The sequence below is a fragment of the Eschrichtius robustus genome, chromosome 1 (assembly GCF_028021215.1).
Source record: "Eschrichtius robustus isolate mEscRob2 chromosome 1, mEscRob2.pri, whole genome shotgun sequence".
Lineage (NCBI taxonomy): Eukaryota > Metazoa > Chordata > Mammalia > Artiodactyla > Eschrichtiidae > Eschrichtius > Eschrichtius robustus.
Genome location: NC_090824.1, coordinates 80,509,419 through 80,527,228, shown reverse-complemented (window position 1 = coordinate 80,527,228; position 17,810 = coordinate 80,509,419).

Genomic DNA, 17,810 nt, shown 5'->3' with positions numbered 1-17,810 from the left:
AGGAAATCGACAGTAACACAGTAATAGTGGGGGACTTTAACACCTCACTTCCACCAATGGACAGATCATCCAAAATGAAAATAAATAAGGAAACAGAAGCTTTAAATGACACAATAGACCAGATAGATTTAATTGATATATATAGGACATTCCACCCAAAAACAGCAGATTACACGTTCTTCTCAAGTGCGCACGGAACGTTCTCCAGGATAGATCACATCTTGGGTCACAAATCAAGCCTCAGTAAATTTAAGAAAATTGAAATCATATCAAGCATCTTTTCTGACCACAACGCTATGAGATTAGAAATGAATTACAGGGAAAAAAACGTAAAAAAGACAAACACATGGAGGCTAAACAATACGTTACTAAATAACCAAGAGATCACTGAAGAAATCAAAGAGGAAACAAAAAAATACCTAGAGACAAATGACAATGAAAACACGACGACCCAAAACCTATGGGATGCAGCAAAAGCAGTTCTAAGAGGGAAGTTTATAGCTATGCAAGCCTACCTAAAGAAACAAGAAAAATCTCAAGTAAACAATCTAAACTTACACCTAAAGAAACTAGAGAAAGAAGAACAAACAAAACCCAAAGTTAGCAGAAGGAAAGAAATCTTAAAGATCAGAGCAGAAATAAACGAAATAGAAACAAAGACAACAATAGCAAAGATCAATAAAACTAAAAGTTGGTTCTTTGAGAAGATAAACAAAATGGATAAGCCATTAGCCAGACTCATCAAGAAAAAGAGGGAGAGGACTCAAATCAATAAAATCAGAAATGAAAAAGGAGAAGTTACAACAGACACCGCAGAAATACAAAGCATCCTAAGAGACTACTACAAGCAACTTTATGCCAATAAAATGGACAACCTGGAAGAAATCGACAAATTCTTAGAAAGGTATAACCTTCCAAGACTGAACCAGGAAGAAACAGAAAATATGAACAGACCAATCACAAGTCATGAAATGGAAACTGTGATTAAAAATCTTCCAACAAACAAAAGTCCAGGACCAGATGGCTTCACAGGTGAATTCTATCAAACATTTAGAGAAGAGCTAACACCCATCCTTCTCAAACTCTTCCAAAAAATTGCAGAGGAAGGAACACTCCCAAACTCATTCTGTGAGGCCACCATCACCCTGATACCAAAACCAGACAAAGACACTACAAAAAAAGAAAATTACAGACCAATATCACTGATGAATATAGATGCAAAAATCCTCAACAAAATACTAGCAAACAGAATCCAACCACACATTAAAAGGATCATACACCACGATCAAGTGGGATTTATCCCAGGGATGCAAGGATTCTTCAACATACGCAAATCAATCAATGTGATACACCATATTACCAAATTGAAGAATAAAAACCATATGATCATCTCAATAGATGCAGAAAAAGCTTTTGACAAAATTCAACACCCATTTCTGATAAAAACTCTCCAGAAAGTGGGCATAGAGGGAACCTACCTCAACATAATAAAGGCCATATATGACAAACCCACAGCAAACATCATTCTCAATGGTGAAAAACTGAAAGCATTTCCTCTAAGATCAGGAACGAGACAAGGATGTCCACTCTCACCACTATTATTCAACATAGTTCTGGAAGTCCTAGCCACGGCAATCAGAGAAGAAAAAGAAATAAAAGGACTACAAATTGGAAAAGAAGAAGTAAAACTGTCACTGGTTGCGGATGACATGATACTATACATAGAGAATCCTAAAGCTGCCACCAGAAAACTGCTAGAGCTAATCAATGAATATGGTAAAGTTGCAGGATACAAAATTAATGCACAGAAATCTCTTGCATTCCTATACACTAATGATGAAAAATCTGAAAGAGAAATTAAGGAAACACTCCCATTTACCATTGCAACAAAAAGAATAAAATACCTAGGAATAAACCGACCTAGGGAGACAAAAGACCTGTATGCAGAAAACTATAAGACACTGATGAAAGAAATTAAAGATGATACCAACAGATGGAGAGATATACCATGTTCTTGGATTGGAAGAATCAACATTGTGAAAATGAGTATACTACCCAAAGCAATCTACAGATTCAATGCAATCCCCATCAAATTACCAATGGCATTGTTTACGGAGCTAGAACAAATCCTCTTAAAATTTGTATGGAGACACAAAAGACCCCGAATAGCCAAAGCAGTCTTGAGGGAAAAACATGGAGCTGGAGGAATCAGACTCCCTGACTTCAGACTATACTACAAAGCTACAGTAATCAAGACAATATGGTACTGGCACAAAAACAGAAACATAGATCAATGGAACAAGATAGAAAGCCCAGAGATTAACCCACGCACCTATGGTCAACTAATCTACGACAAAGGAGGCGAAGATATACAATGGAGAAAAGACAGTCTCTTCAATAAGTGGTGCTGGGAAAACTGGACAGCTACATGTAAAAGAATGAAATTAGAATACTCCCTAACACCATACACAAAAATAAACTCAAAATGGATTAGAGACCTAAATATAAGAGTGGACACTATAAAACTCTTAGAGGAAAACATAGGAAGAACACTCTCTGACATAAATCACAGCAAGACCTTTTTTGATCCACCTCCTAGAGTAATGGAAATAAAAACAAAAATAAACAAGTGGGACCTAACGAAACTGCAAAGCTTTTGCACAGCAAAGGAAACCATAAACAAGACGAAAAGACAACCCTCAGAATGGGAGAAAATATTTGCAAATGAATCAACGGACAAAGGATTAATCTCCAAAATATATAAACAGCTCATTCAGCTCAATATTAAAGAAACAAACACCCCAATCCAAAAATGGGCAGAAGACCTAACCAGACATTTCTCCAAAGAAGACATACAGACGGCCACGAAGCACATGAAAAGATGCTCAACATCACTAATTATTAGAGAAATGCAAATCAAAACTACAAGGAGGTATCACCTCACTCCTGTTAGAATGGGCATCATCAGAAAATCTACAAACAACAAATGCTGGAGAGGGTGTGGAGAAAAGGGAACCCTCTTGCACTGTTGGTGGGAATGTAAATTGATACAGCTACTATGGAGAACAATATGGAGGTTCCTTAAAAAACTAAAAATAGAATTACCATATGACCCAGCAATCCCACTACTGGGCATATACCCAGAGAAAACCGTAATTCAAAAAGACACATGCACCCGAATGTTCATTGCAGCACTATTTACAATAGCCAGGTCATGGAAGCAACCTAAATGCCCATCGACAGACGAATGGATAAAGAAGTTGTGGTACATATATACAATGGAATATTACTCAGCCATAAAAAGGAACGAAATTGAGTCATTTGTTGAGACGTGGATGGATCTAGAGACTGTCATACAGAGTGAAGTAAGTCAGAAAGAGAAAAACAAATATCGTATATTAATGCATGTATGTGGAACCTAGAAAAATGGTACAGATGAGCCAGTTTGCAGGGCAGAAGTTGAGACACAGATGTAGAGAATGGACATATGGACACCAAGGGGGGAAAACTGCGGTGGGGTGGGGATGGTGGTGTGCTGAATTGGGCGATTGGGATTGACATGTATACACTGATGTGTATAAAATTGATGCCTAATAAGAACCTGCAGTATAAACAAACAAACAAAACAACTAATACTAAACTTTCATTGGGTTATTTGTATGGAAATATGTTAATATAAATGTTTCAGACATTACATGAAATTTCTAAAAATCTTATATTTGTATGTGTATGGAAATATGTATGGAAATATGTTAATAGAAATGTTTCAGACATTACATGAAATTGCTAAAAATCTTATATGTTCTGGTATAATGTTATATGTAATAATCCTAGTTATTACTTTAAAATGTATATCTCAGAAATAACTAATTTTCTTGTCAACTGCATTATTATGAACTTTCATCAAATCTTTAACCGTGGTCATTTTTAAGTCTTTTGTCATAAAGAAAAAAAAAAAAAAGAAAGAAATAGTCAGTTAGTTAGTTAATTGTGCCGGGTCTTAGTTGCCACAGGCCAGCTCCTTAGTTGTGGTAATGAGATATTTTATATTCTTTTTTGTTCCTGAACAAAGGCCTCAGAATCCAGTATTTACTTGATAATGCTCACAGCATAGCTCAGCACGGAATAGCCACATTGTTTTTCTTTGGCTGCTATGTACCAAACAGCCTTTTGTACTGTTTTACCAAATGCATGTATTTAACACCTGTTTTAAAAAACATAGTGAGATCTCAAAAACTTGAAATTGACTAAAGTAAGATTCTCTCTGTAGTACTACTTATTTGACCAACACCACCTGATAACACCGGTGTGGTGCACCGAGCCTTACTCTAGCATATCGGGATACACCCCGTTTCGACAAGTGTTCATCCTCCAAGTCCCCAAGGCCTCTCACACACTGCCAGTGAAACTGCTTCCTGCTTGGGAAAGAGTGCCCCAGTTCGTTTCTTTAGAAGCTTGAAGGCTATGTAAGCCCTCCAAAAGGTTAGAGGGCAAAGAACAACTCTAAAACTGGCACATTTGTTTAAAGAAAAAGACTTGTCAATATTACAAGAGCCAGCTTGCTTTCACTTGTGACACGTTTTCTTAGGAGGCAAGGGATGTGGCCATGTGACTTGGACAAGCTGTTTCCCTCTGTCTCAGTGTCCCACCTGTGAGTGGGTAGTCTGACGAAGCTTAATGACAGACATCTGAATAACGATCATGAACAGTGGCATCTAATTTCCAAAATAAAAACAGGAGAATGAGTATGTCTTTCACAACAGGACGTCAAGTCTACCTCAAAGATATTGGTAGCCTTGAGTCCACTGCTTCTCACTGAGTGCAACTGTGCCCCCCAGGGGACATCTGGGGAAGTCTGAAGGTGATTTTCGCTGTCACGACTGGGAGGAGAGAGAGGGAATGTTACGGGCACCTAGTGAGTAAGAGGTCGGGACCTTGCTAAACACTCTACGATGCACAGGACTCACACACCACAGCAAAGGTTTATCTGGCCCCAAAAGTCAATGCCTTGGTTGAGAAACCCTGCCTTAGAGCAAACCACGGATACTCATCTTTAGCAGGTAACAGGGCATTTACTACCCACCTGTAAACCTACAGACTTCCCGACTTACACAGCTAATCCTGTGGCAGGAATGAAATAGAGAGCGTGTGACCATCTGGTAGTACCTAGGTTTGCCCCTCAAGTCACATGAGACAGTGCTGGAGACTGACATTTTCTATATTGGAGGTCTCTGGCAAGCCACCAGTTTTCTAACCTAAAAAGTCTAAGCAGCATTGTTACAATACACATAATAACACGACAATTCTGCTTTTATAGAGAAATTCGATGTGGGAAAGGAGCTTATCTGACATCAGAAGCAAATGCTTTGAACACATCACATCTGCTGGTTCGACTGTCAAATCTTGACAGCTGGAGACGTAGGAAGGTAGACAGGAGAGAACAGACCAAAGTTACGGGCCTGCTGAGTCCTCGGGGCTAACCATAATACACTTCGTACTGCCCTGGGTCCAGGGGTGTGTTCTAACACCCTCTCAGTCACTTACGGTCCATAGACAGACCAAGTATAAATTCACAATTACCAGCAAGTGTACCAAAAAAAGGCAGAGTTAAGAAACTTAAATGCGAGCCCTACCTGGTCTTTTTCTTCTTCATCGACAGAATCATCCGATTTTGCTTTTTCAGGGTCTTCCTCAGGTTTCCGTTTGGCAGGCCTGTCACACACACACACACAGTAAAGCCAACTGTTAGCTCACCAGACCCTAGACCTCCAGTGGGCACGAAACAACTCATATTCCTCCCTACCAAGAGTACCCTCTCTTTGGAAAGATTCAGGGCATGCTCCCCTCTTCCCTCTGAGAAGCCCTTTTTGCCAGGACATTAAAAGAAGCTTCGAGCTTAATGTTTCTTTGGATGACAGGTTTAGAATACCACCATTTTGCAAACCTTAAGAAATAATGGATCTAGACTTTGATCAATGGCTGCTACAATCACCGAAGAGACATTACATGCCTCTGATGGACAGCCCCATGCTGTCAATGAAGTCTCACAAAATAAAGCTGGAATCTGATCAAGACTCTAGACCTAACTACCAGTTTACAGAAAACTGGAGGCAAGGGAACACATTAACCACCAAAACGATGCAGTCAGCCAGACCTAGAAGCTATTAGAAAAAAAGACCTATTTTCTTTAAATCAATGGCAAGAAGATAAGGAATCTATCACTCGAAAGGCTTAAGGAGCAAATCAACCAAACTCTGTTACACAAGGGGAAGAATGAACACTGCTATATATTTGTTAGTAAGGAACTGTTACACTTTATAAGGCCTGTTTTGTCTTCTTCAAAAGACTGTTTGCTAGATGTTAGCAATTATGGCAAAATATGAATAAAAAACTTGTCAGAGAAAGAGACCTTGTCATCTAGAAATACAGTATGTGTGGATAAGATGACATGTCCGATTTGTTTCAAAGTAATCCAACTGGGAAGAGATGGGTGGGTATGGAGCTGTAATCCATTTGGAACAATTTTCACTTGGAGCATGTGGGGGTATAGATGAAACAACAGCCAGGAGATGTTAACTGTTGACACTGGGTGATAGGTACACAGGGGTTCATTTTACTATCCTTGGTAATTCTGTGCATGTACATTTGAAGTTGCCTATGTGAAGAGTAAAAATGGATGAGATCTTCAGAAATGCTGTTCACGAATGTCTAATAACAGAATATCAAAAGGAAAACCGAAGCAATGTGGAAGTCAGAATTACTAAGTTACATCCTACTAATTTATATGTGTTTTACCAAAAACCGTTGGCCCCTAAAATGGGGGCTGTCCATTCATTATATACTGACCTCCTTGTGAAATGAGATGTGATGGTGGTCTGCCTGGCAGTTTGCCTTCTAATCCTGGGGCTAGATGAGACTTCAGCTGCTTAAAGAAAAAGAAACAAAAAAGCCACTATGAATAAAGAGTTCACAGCCAAGGTACAGTTCTTCAGCATTACCAAGCTGGTGCAGAGACCAGGTTCTGAGGATTAAGTAACCTTCTCTTCTTATTCTCAGCAACCACCATCTTGATAAACTCATCAAATTAGCACCTGCCAGTCTGCTGGGCCATTTCAACACAAGCTCTTGTATGAGGGGCCCAACCCTGAGACGCACAAGGAAACAGAGCCTCCGTTTATTTCGTCAAAAGATGAAGTGGCCAAGCACCTGACCTGAGCTCAAGTCCCATGCTCTTTTTTTAAAAATTCCAGAAGAGTTACTCTGACTACAAGTGGGGAAGGAGTCTAAGAATAAATGTTTAGCTTAAACAGGCATGTAACTTACAAGTCATAGATATCAGCAGCTCCTGTTATCTTATACCTCATAAATTCAACCGCATTTGGGGATCTAATGCTCTATAACTTGGTTGAAGACAAAAATTTAAAGTATATATCTAAGCTAGTTAGACGTATACACAAGAGGGAATTCCACGGCGGTCCAGTGGTTAAGACTCGGCACTCTCACTGCCAAGGGCCGGGGTTCGATCCCTGGTTGGAGAACTAAGATGGTACAAGCCGAGCAACACAGCCATCCCCCCACCAAAAAAAAGGATACACAAAAAACAAGTACTGCCGGTGGAGGGGTTGTGTGGGGGGGGAACAGACAGACCCTATGGCGCCAAGTCTGTCCTCCCCTTAGGTGGTACCAGATTCCAACGAGGTCAAACGAGTCAAGCGCTCTTACAGTTTGTTTCTCCATCGGACTTGCTTCTCCTGGGCATGCAAAGTTTGGAAACAGGTTTGGGGGACTTGTTTTTCTCTGCTATTTCCACTCTGCGCTCCTCACCACTTGTCTGGCTCCCGTTTTCTAGACAGCCGTTCACTTCCCAACTGAAAGCATGAGCTCTGTTCTCCAAGGACAAATCTTTATTTAAAAGGGATCTGCCTTGAGCCAGGTAGCCCTCCTACAGCAGGAAAGGATCATTTAAGTAGCAGTGACTGTAAACAAGGGGCCATGAGAGAATAAGGAAACACAGGCGCTTCCTTCATAACTATCAGGGAACAGGGAGAGGTGGGATTATTCTGCCTCCCTGGTCACAGACAAGTTACATGGGAGGAAACGTTTTCTAGCCGCCGGGATGCTGACGACTTACCTCTGATAATTCTTCTCTATGTAGTTTGGTTTTCAAGTCACACAACTGATTCTTTATTTCTGTCTGCAGAAATTCACGCAAGAGATTCCATTTCTCCTTCATGCATTCCTAAGGGAAGGACAGAGGTTTACAAGTCTCCACATTCCCAAGGTAGGAACCAATGGACTAATACACAAATAGTTACACTGCCTGGTCACATAACAATGACTGAATGGCAGGCAATGCTGAGTCGGCCAAAAAGAAAACTAAATATTCACAAGACATGTTCCTGATGTTTCCGTTAAGATCATATCACACACCATCTCCAGAGTGGTGACAAATGGAAAGATTAGAGGTGAAACAGACACATAATAGAGTACTAGAACAAAACTGATTTGGAAAAACAGTGTGACCAGGACAAGTTATAATCCAGACTTGATGGTACGGAACCCAGACTGGGAAACTCGATGAGTTACCAAAAGCTAACCCATAATAGCCTATTAGTACAGCACATTAGACAGAAACATCCACGTCATCCTCAACTTTAGGGAAAAGAGAGCCAATTCCACTTAATTTTGTTTTTATGAACTACATAGTATCTGTCAAATGGTCACATTTGATCATATATTTTGTTAAGGTGGAGATTACCTTACCTTTTCTGTTAACTATCTCTTTCCAAATCTTTGAGCCTGGGGGAAGAAAAGGGAAGAAACAAACGCTTGTTCAGCAACATTGTCCACCTGTAAGAATGCCACACTTTAAAGAACTTTGGAAATAAGTTGAACATGAATGTTAGAAAAAAATACAATGGTTTTTCCCTCCCCCAGTGTCTAGAATGCCCTACTGTAATGCCTGCACGTTAAGAAGTTATTTTCAATATGAATGAGGTCCCCCTTTTGGGGGGTGGTTTTCTGATGGTGGTAAGAGATGATATAGGAGATTATCTTCCGATAATATAGGGAAATCTATCTAAAGTAATTATTCAGTACTTGCCTGATAAGTCAAATTTGAAATTCTTCCATTTCACTGAATTCTTTCCTTCTTTCAACTTTTAATTAATAGAGTAAATTACATGATCCCATCACTCTCTTCAAGACAGTCTATAAATAACCTTAAATGTCATAAGTCGGAATTCATTACAGAAATTCACCCGTCATTTTCCAGTAAAGGAAAGCAGCAATTCAAATACAAGCAGTAATACTGTAGTGTAGCAATTTGTTGCAGAGAAAAATGTTTATTTAAAAATTTCAAAATACTTTGTACACCAGCCCTCACTAAAAGTATTTTTTAACTGTACTGACATGGACCTGAACCCTTAAGAATTCATCTTTTTCCTCATTATATTTTGTAACCTGACATGCTTTGAAAATAGGCATATATTTTTTAAGTTACAAAACTATTTCAACTCAAAGAATTGTTTAACTTAGGCAAAAAGAAGAGATTAACAATATTATACTCAAACAATTTGCTTCCAATAGATAGAACTGAAGGGGGTATAAAATGACATTCCTCAAGTCTTCTGGATTTTATTTACTCATTGTAATGTACAAAGAGACCCAGGTCCCACCAGGTTAGGGACGTTGCTTCTATGATTTATCTTCTAAAGACAATGGATGAGCAAACCCACCTCCCCTTTAGCCCTGGTTAGCATCAGTCCCAGTGAACCTTCATTTCTCTTTCCTATCTAAATCAAGCTATTCCTCTATAATAACCCATTCTGAATAATGATTATTGAGATTTAAATAACAGCTTTCCAAAAACAACTCTATAGCAATTTATTCCAAATTAGCCCAATCTACAGTTTCTTCTTCATTTTAAGTGAAAAAGTAAAGAATAAAAACATTAGCTAATTTTTAACACATCATTTATCAATGATTCAAGTTGAAAACTGCTTCAACTTTAGCATCTCATGGGTACAAACGGATAAGGAATTTTATGCTAGAAGATTTGGTTGGATACCTGAAGATGTGGTTTATTTATGAGAGTTTTTGTGTTGTGTGTTGATAGATTTAACAACTAAAGAGATTTTGAACATCTTGGGGAGTACTCAATGACTGTCTAATTGTTTCTGTAACTTAGAATGTTTTTCAAGCGCACATGATATAAAAAGTATTATATTATAAAAGTAATATAATTTTGTCTTAATGGATTCTTTCCTAGAAATGGAGCAAATGTTTTGGCTACCAAATCCTTGCAATGATATTTAGCACTGTATTTTTAGCTTCTGCTCTTCTTAAATAACCCAAAAGCTGTACTTTTTATTTAAACCATGAGAACATAAAAGTAGGTGTATAGGTCAAGAGAAAGTACATCCATTTTGTGTCTTTGCCGACTCTTTTCAGATTGATACGTCATCTTTGTCTGAAATAGCAAGCCACATAATTTTGCATAGAAAATAAGAAACATACCTATAAGTTATTTTTAAGTGTTAACATTTAAAGGGACCAGCACTACATAATATTTTTAATTCCATAAATATTTACTGATATCTGCATTATTATAACTCTCAAATTTTTCCTTAGAATTTTGAAAGAACTTCCTTCATTCCAGTATCATGGAAAAGTTTTTCAAGCTTAATTCAACAGGGTATTTCAACTAGCCGGTATCTTTGATCTTTATTATGGTTAATTTTTCTTCATGAAGTGACCAAATTTGAATAAGGCTGATGGTGCATCATGGGGGAGATTCATCTCTCCGGCTTCTTCCTGCTGAGGGAGAATCATCTTTGGTTTGTGACATCACAGTCTGAGCTGGGCAAGTGGCTGTGATAGCAAACCGAGGATTATATCCCTTCAGTGTGAATGAGCTGCAAGAGATGTGGGTGCTATCATTTCAAGTCCTGTCACAGAGACACTACTGAGATGCATGACAGGAGTCAAGTGAGGGAAAGATGCTTGCATTGCAATTGTCACTTTTACAGCATCAGCCATTAAAGATAAAAGTACCATTTCACAGTTTCCTTCATTATTAATTTAAAAGAGGGAGTAAACGTCATGTTAATAAAACTCACAGATAATGATAAAATGGGAGGGAGGAAAGTAACCAGCGAGTAACCAGACAATAAAGGAAGAGGGACACGGAGAGTGAGGGATGGGTGCACAACTCAGCCGCGCCTCTGGCCACAGGAAGAGCAAAAAATAGAAGGCGCCAGCGCGCAGTGGCGGGCTGGAAACCCTCCGACCTCGGAGAACTGCGGAGAACCGGGGACCGGAGTCAACAACGGCTCCCAGGCGGTCCCAGCGTCCCGACCCGCACCCGGCCGCGACACAGTTTCCACAAACTGAGACACACGGAGCCCGCGCGAGGGGCGGCGGGTCGCGCGGGCTTCCCCGCCGGCTCCCCTGCAGGCCGGTCCCCCGCAAGCCGAGCGCACGAAAGGGCGCCCCAAAGGCGCCGGCCCAAGGCGCCCGCTGCGCTTTCCCTCCCGAAGGTGGGCTGCAGGGCCCAAGCGTAAACCCTGAGACAACAACACGCGCACCACGCCGCCACGGGGGACGAGAGGCAAGGCGCCCACCTGCCCGGACACCCTGCATTTCTGGAATCACCGGACGCCTGTGTAAATTTCCGTTCGGCGTGTCATTTGCCAAAGGCCACTCAAGATCAGGGGACAGGATGCCTCCTCTCCAAGGGTCCAGCCAGCCCACCCACTAAAATTACAGGACACAATGCCTCCGTTCCAAGGGCCCTGCCAGCCCACCCACTCAAATTAGGGGAGACAACGCCTCCTCTCCAAGGGTCCAGCCAGCCCACCCACTCAAGATCAGAGGGACAAAATGCCTAACTAAAACACCACAAAACAAAAACACAAAAAACTGGAGAGAGGAAGGAAAGGGTGTCCTCAAAAATAAAAAAGCTAAGCACGTTGACAGCGCTAAGAATAAACTACCAGGAAAAAGAAACCCTACATGTCAGATCATGAAGTACGGAAGGGCAAGCCCGCCGGCAGTCCAGGCCCGGGGGGACCGGGGTCCCCAGCCCTACAGAGCCAACGGCAGCCCGGCTCGGGCGCCCCTCGGAAGCGCGGGGTCCCCGCGGCCGAGTCTGCGCCCCCGGCCGGCCCCGGCTCCCCTCTGCCCACCCTGCGCGCGGGGGCTGGACACGGCCGCGGAGAACCACGGCGGGGCGGGAAGGGGGGCTCCAAAGAGGGTCTGGCGACTCGAGTCGCTCCGTTTCTCGGTGGGCTCAGCGCGCGCCGTGGGGGAAGAGGGGCGGGGGTCCGGGAAGAGGGGACGGGTGGCACTCACGTAGACCGGCAGCGGCCACGGGTAGACGGCGGGCTCGGCCCCCACGGACGACTCCAGCCTGGGCTCCAACTTCTCCCCCATGTCTTCGCGCGCGGCCCCCGCACCAGGCTAGTCTGGCGGTTGGGGGGAGGGGCGGGACGCCCGCCGGCGGGGGCGGGGCAGGCGGGCGGGCGGGAGGCTGAGGGGAGGGGGCCTGGCCTGGACCTCAGCCGCCGCCGCCGCCGCCGCCGCCGCCGCCGCGCTCCCGTCTGGCCCCCGGCTCCCTCTTTGTGGTCACAGGCCCGGGACCTCCAGCGCTGCCGCCAACTCGGGCCGGCGTGAGGCGAGCACAATGAGCCGGGGCCGGGCTGAACCACTCACTCGCGGCGCGCGCGCGCCGCCCACCCCGTGGACTCGCCCGCTCCACCTACGCACGCACGCACGCACGCACGCACGTCTTCGGCTGCCCCCGGCCACCCGCACCGGCCCGAAGTCGGGACCCGGGGAGACCCCCTCGGGGCTTGGGGTGGCGGGTTCGACTCCCGCCCTTGACGTACCGTGACACACACACACACACACACACACACACACACACACACACACACACACCCCTACCCAATAATAAGACTATAATTCCTCATTAAATATGACAGCCGGAATCCCGGCTTCTGTTCACAAAAATGCCCTGTATTTAGCCTATGCTAGGCACCAGACCCTGGACGCTCAGTACTGGCAAAAAAGGAAATGCCCTGCCCTCATGGCGCTGCCATTTTAATTGGAATAGTAGTGACAATGGTCAAGGGAGAAAATAAAGTGTCATCATCGCCACGGGGATGGTTAATCTCATGTGCGCACTGCGTGGGGCCCCGGCAACCACAAACATTATTCCAGATGTGGCCAGGAAGGTATTTTTCAGAAGAGATGAACACTGAAATTGGTCCACTTTGGGTAAAGGAGATTGTCAATGCCGTGGCGTGGGTGGGCCTCGTCCATCAGCTGAAGGACTGGAGAGAAAAATGAGGTTCCGAAGAAAGAGGGAACTGTTCCTCCAATGGCCTTGGGACATCAGCTCTTCCCTGTGTCTCCAGCCCAGAGTCCTGCCCTGACTTGCCTGCCTCACGGTCACATGAGTCAACTCCTTAAAACAAAACTATATATGTAAAAATACTGAATATATACAAGCCTATTAATTTGTATATGTGTGCATACATATTATATATATGTATACACATATGTTTATATGTGCGTGCGTTTGTAGTATATGTGTAAGTACTATATACAGTATACATACAAGCCTATATATTTGTGTGTATATATTGTATACATGTATGTATGTGCATATATATAGTATACATTTTATAAATGTGAACATGCTGTGTATATACACACACCCATATATTGATATATGGGTGTGTGTAGATATACAGTTTATGTACACTGTATGTATGTATACAGTGTGTATTTATATATAGGTGTGTATATATGTTGTATACCTGTATGTGTATATGTTTCTAGGTGTTACATGTATATATGTATATACTGTTATATACACACTTGCGTATGTATTTATATGTGTATGTACATGCGCATATTTACATATAGGTGTGTATGTGTGTGTATACATTGTATATATGTATATATCTGATATATATGATATATGTACGTGTACATACGATGAATTTATATATACAGTACATATATATTTTTATGCTATATGCTTTTATATGTAGGTGTATATGTGTGTCTATATGTATGTACGTGTACGTATTGCATGTATTATATGTGTATGTATGTATACTGTCTATATACACACCTAAATATCTTTGTATGTGTCTATATGTATGACATATATGTACCTAGGTGTGTATATTGCATACGTTATACGTATGTGTGCATACTGTATACATACAAACGATGCATTTTATATGTGTGTATGTATAGTGTCTATGTATGTGGGTATTGTATATGTTATGTGCATATGTGTGTATACATACTGTAGATATACAAACTATGCCTTTTATATGTGTGTATACAGGTAGGTGTGTATTGTATATACTATATGTGTATATGTGTGTATGCATACTGCATAGATACACTGCTGTATATTTTTGTACGCGTGTACATATGTACGTGTGTGTGTATATACACACACACACCCTATGGATTCTGTTTGTCTGGAGAACCCTCACTGATACGGACACTTATGACAATTGAGCACCTGCTCTTTGCCAGCCAGGGAGCCAAAGGCTTGTCCTTGCGGTGTCTCCCTTAAGTGTCACAAGTCCCAGGAGGGAAGGTGATGCGGCTGCTACCAGTTGAGGTGCCTCAGGGTCAGAGAGGTGCACAGGGTGGGGGGCTGGAGCCTGGTGGAGCCCAGGTGGAGTTCTAGCAGCAGTACAGCCTAGCAGTCCCACTTCCCCGGGTGCTTCTCACAAAGACGCCAAGGGAGAGACGGGATCTGAAGGAGGGGATGAGGAAGCTTCCGTGGGTCCGCAAGCCCAGACCAAGGCTGACTCGTCAAGGGTGTTAGAGGTCAGGACTGTGGTTACCCTGGGGGGTGGGCTTACACAGAGCCATTCACATTCTGAAAAAGTATCCATTCTGCTCTTGTTTGTATGTTTACCCCCCTCCCCCAAATCTTTTAAAAACAGATTCTCTTGGTTGCTGGGAACACACACGGGGAAGTTGTGTGTGAGGGGGTGTGATCCAGGGGACAGGGAGGATAAGCCCCCCCACTCGTAGGGCCAGGAGTGGCTCAGCTTTGTGAGCTGAGGATGGCCCACGAGGTCCCAGAGAGAAGGGTCCCTGCTCCGTCCCTGCTCTGTGCACCCCATTCCCAGCCTGAGAAGCCCAGAGCCACCCCCCGCAACACACACACACACACCAGGGAGGAGAGCCAGTCACCCTGGCTCCCAGGCTCTGGCTCCAAGGCTCCCGGCACTAGGAGCTCTTTTCAGCTTTCATGCTCTGTCTGTCTCTCGCCCGCCCTCCCTCCCTCCTCCGCTTCTTCCCCCTCCCGCTCCATCTGTCCTCCCCTCCAGCCTGCATTTCTACACAGGATGGCTCACAGACAGCTGCTCCCCGTGCCCACCTGCCACCATTCGATGGATGTCAAAGCAAACCCTGGGGACTTCCCTGGAGGTCCAGTGATTAAGACTCCGAGCTTCCACTGGCAGGGGGCGCGGGTTCGATCCCTGGTCAGGGGAAATAAGATCCCACATGCCGCACGGCATGGCCAAGAAAAATAAATGAATAAAAAATAAAGTTATAGTGATGAAACAGCCCTAGTCGTGCAAGGATGGGACGTATAGCTCTATGGTATAGAATAAAGGTCCAGAAACAGATCTATGAGAACTTGATATGACAGAAAGTGGGGAAATTAAGGAGTTTTCAATAAATGGCATTAGGACAATTGCATATCCATGTGGGGAAAAAGTAAATTAGAAAAAAAAAAAAAAAGGCAAGCCCTGGTCAGGTGTGACCTTGGGCCCAGGGCCATTGGCACACGTTGTCATGTGGGATGTTCTTCCTTAGACTCCTCCCTCCCCCCTGTGTCACTGTCACTTCCTCCAGAACCTTCCTGGACTCCCCTACACAAGCCCGGGGTGTGCCCTCACCCGCCCTGGATCACCAGAATTCCCATCCCGGCCCACCCTTCCCTGCCAGGTAAAGAACTGTGCATGGTCAATAAGACCATAGAGGTCATTGGCCATTGCTATTGCAGCTGGAATTGTTACTGTGTTTAGATAGGGTGACCAACACCCGCCCCCAGTTTGCCCAGGACCGCTCAGGTTTGAGCGCTGGAACTCTGGGGAAACCCTGAGTCCCGGGGAACCCCAGAAGGCTGATCAGCCTATTTAGGACGGATCTTTCACTTGATCTCCCAACCCCCGAGAGCCAGAAAGGAATCTCCCCCCTCCTTCCATTGTAACCTTCATTCATCCATCCACTCATCCCTTTATTCAACTCCTTTATTCAGCAAGTATTTATGAAGCATCTACTACACAGCAGACACTCTTCTAGGTGCTGGGGACATAACAGCATCCCTGTCCTCAAAGAGCTCACGTTCTAGCGAGGGCAGCAAACAGTCGACTGAGAAGGTGTGATTTATCACATGGCGATGATGTCTCGGAGACCACTGCAGGGCAGAGGAGGTGGGAGAGGAAAGGGGCAGGTCTAAATGCAGGCGCTGACGGGATTGGGGCAGACCTTGCCCTGGGCCAGGCTGGTTGCTTCAACACAGCTGTCCTCGCCCAGGGCCATCCTGCCCCCGCCTCACCCAGTTCTTCCGTGATGTGTGGGGAAAATCTGTGGTTGTCACAACTGGGGGGGAGGGGCCCCTGGAATCAAAGGGGTGTGGCCAGGGCTGCTGCTAAACCCCACACAGTGCCCAGGAGGGGCCCTCAGCAGAGGATGACCCGCCCCGAATAACCCCAGTGCCGCAGGGGAGACCCTGCACTAATATTATTCAGACCCGCTGGTGCCCCCAGATTCCTGCACAGGCAGGGACTCTAACCGGGTCACCTCTGTATCCCGAGGTGACCTAGAGTGGGGCAGCCAGGAGGGCTGAGATGAGCATCGGGGGTGAAATGACAAATCTCTGTGCCCACTCTCCGCGCCGCACCCCAGGGGCGATGGCCTCTATCTCCTCCCTGTGCAGGTAGCTTTTCCCTGAGCCATTTCTTCTTGTCAAGGTCCCTGTCGCAGGTTGGGTTCCCCAAAGATGACGTTGAGAGCAAGGATTGGAGTGCAGGTGGTTGATGTGAGACGTGCAGCAACAGATACAGCTGCCATAGGGTCCCGCAATTCCACTCCTGGGCATAGATCTGGAGAAAACTCTAATTCAAAACTATACACACACCCCTGGGATCTCCTTGGTGCTCCAGTGGTTAAGACTCCGTGCTTCCAGTGCGGGGGGCATGGGTTCCATCTCTGGTCAGGGAACTAAGATCTCACATGCTGTGTGACAAAAAAAAAAAAGAAAGAAAGAAAGAAAAAGAAAGAAAGAGAGAGAGGGAGAGAGAGAAAGAAAGAAAGAAGGGAAGGAAGCAAGGAAGAAAGAAAGGAAGAAAGAAATAAAGGAAGAAAGGAAGAAAGAAAGAAAGGAGGAAAGAAAGGGAGGAAGAAAGGAAGAAAGAAAAAAAAAAGAAAGACAAGATACATGCACCCCAATGTTCATTGCAGCACTATTTACAATAGCCAAGACATGGAAGCTACCTAAATGTCCACTGATGGATGAATGGATAAAGAAGATGTGGTACATATATACAATGGGATATTATCCAGCCATAAAAAGAATGAAATAATGCTATTTGCAGCAATGTGGATGGACCTAGAGATTACCATACTAAGTGAAGTAAGTCAGAAGAGAAAGACACATATCATATGATCTCACTTATATGTGAAATCTAAAATACGACACAAATGAACTCGTCTACGAAACAAAAACAGACTCACAGACATAGAGAACAGACTTG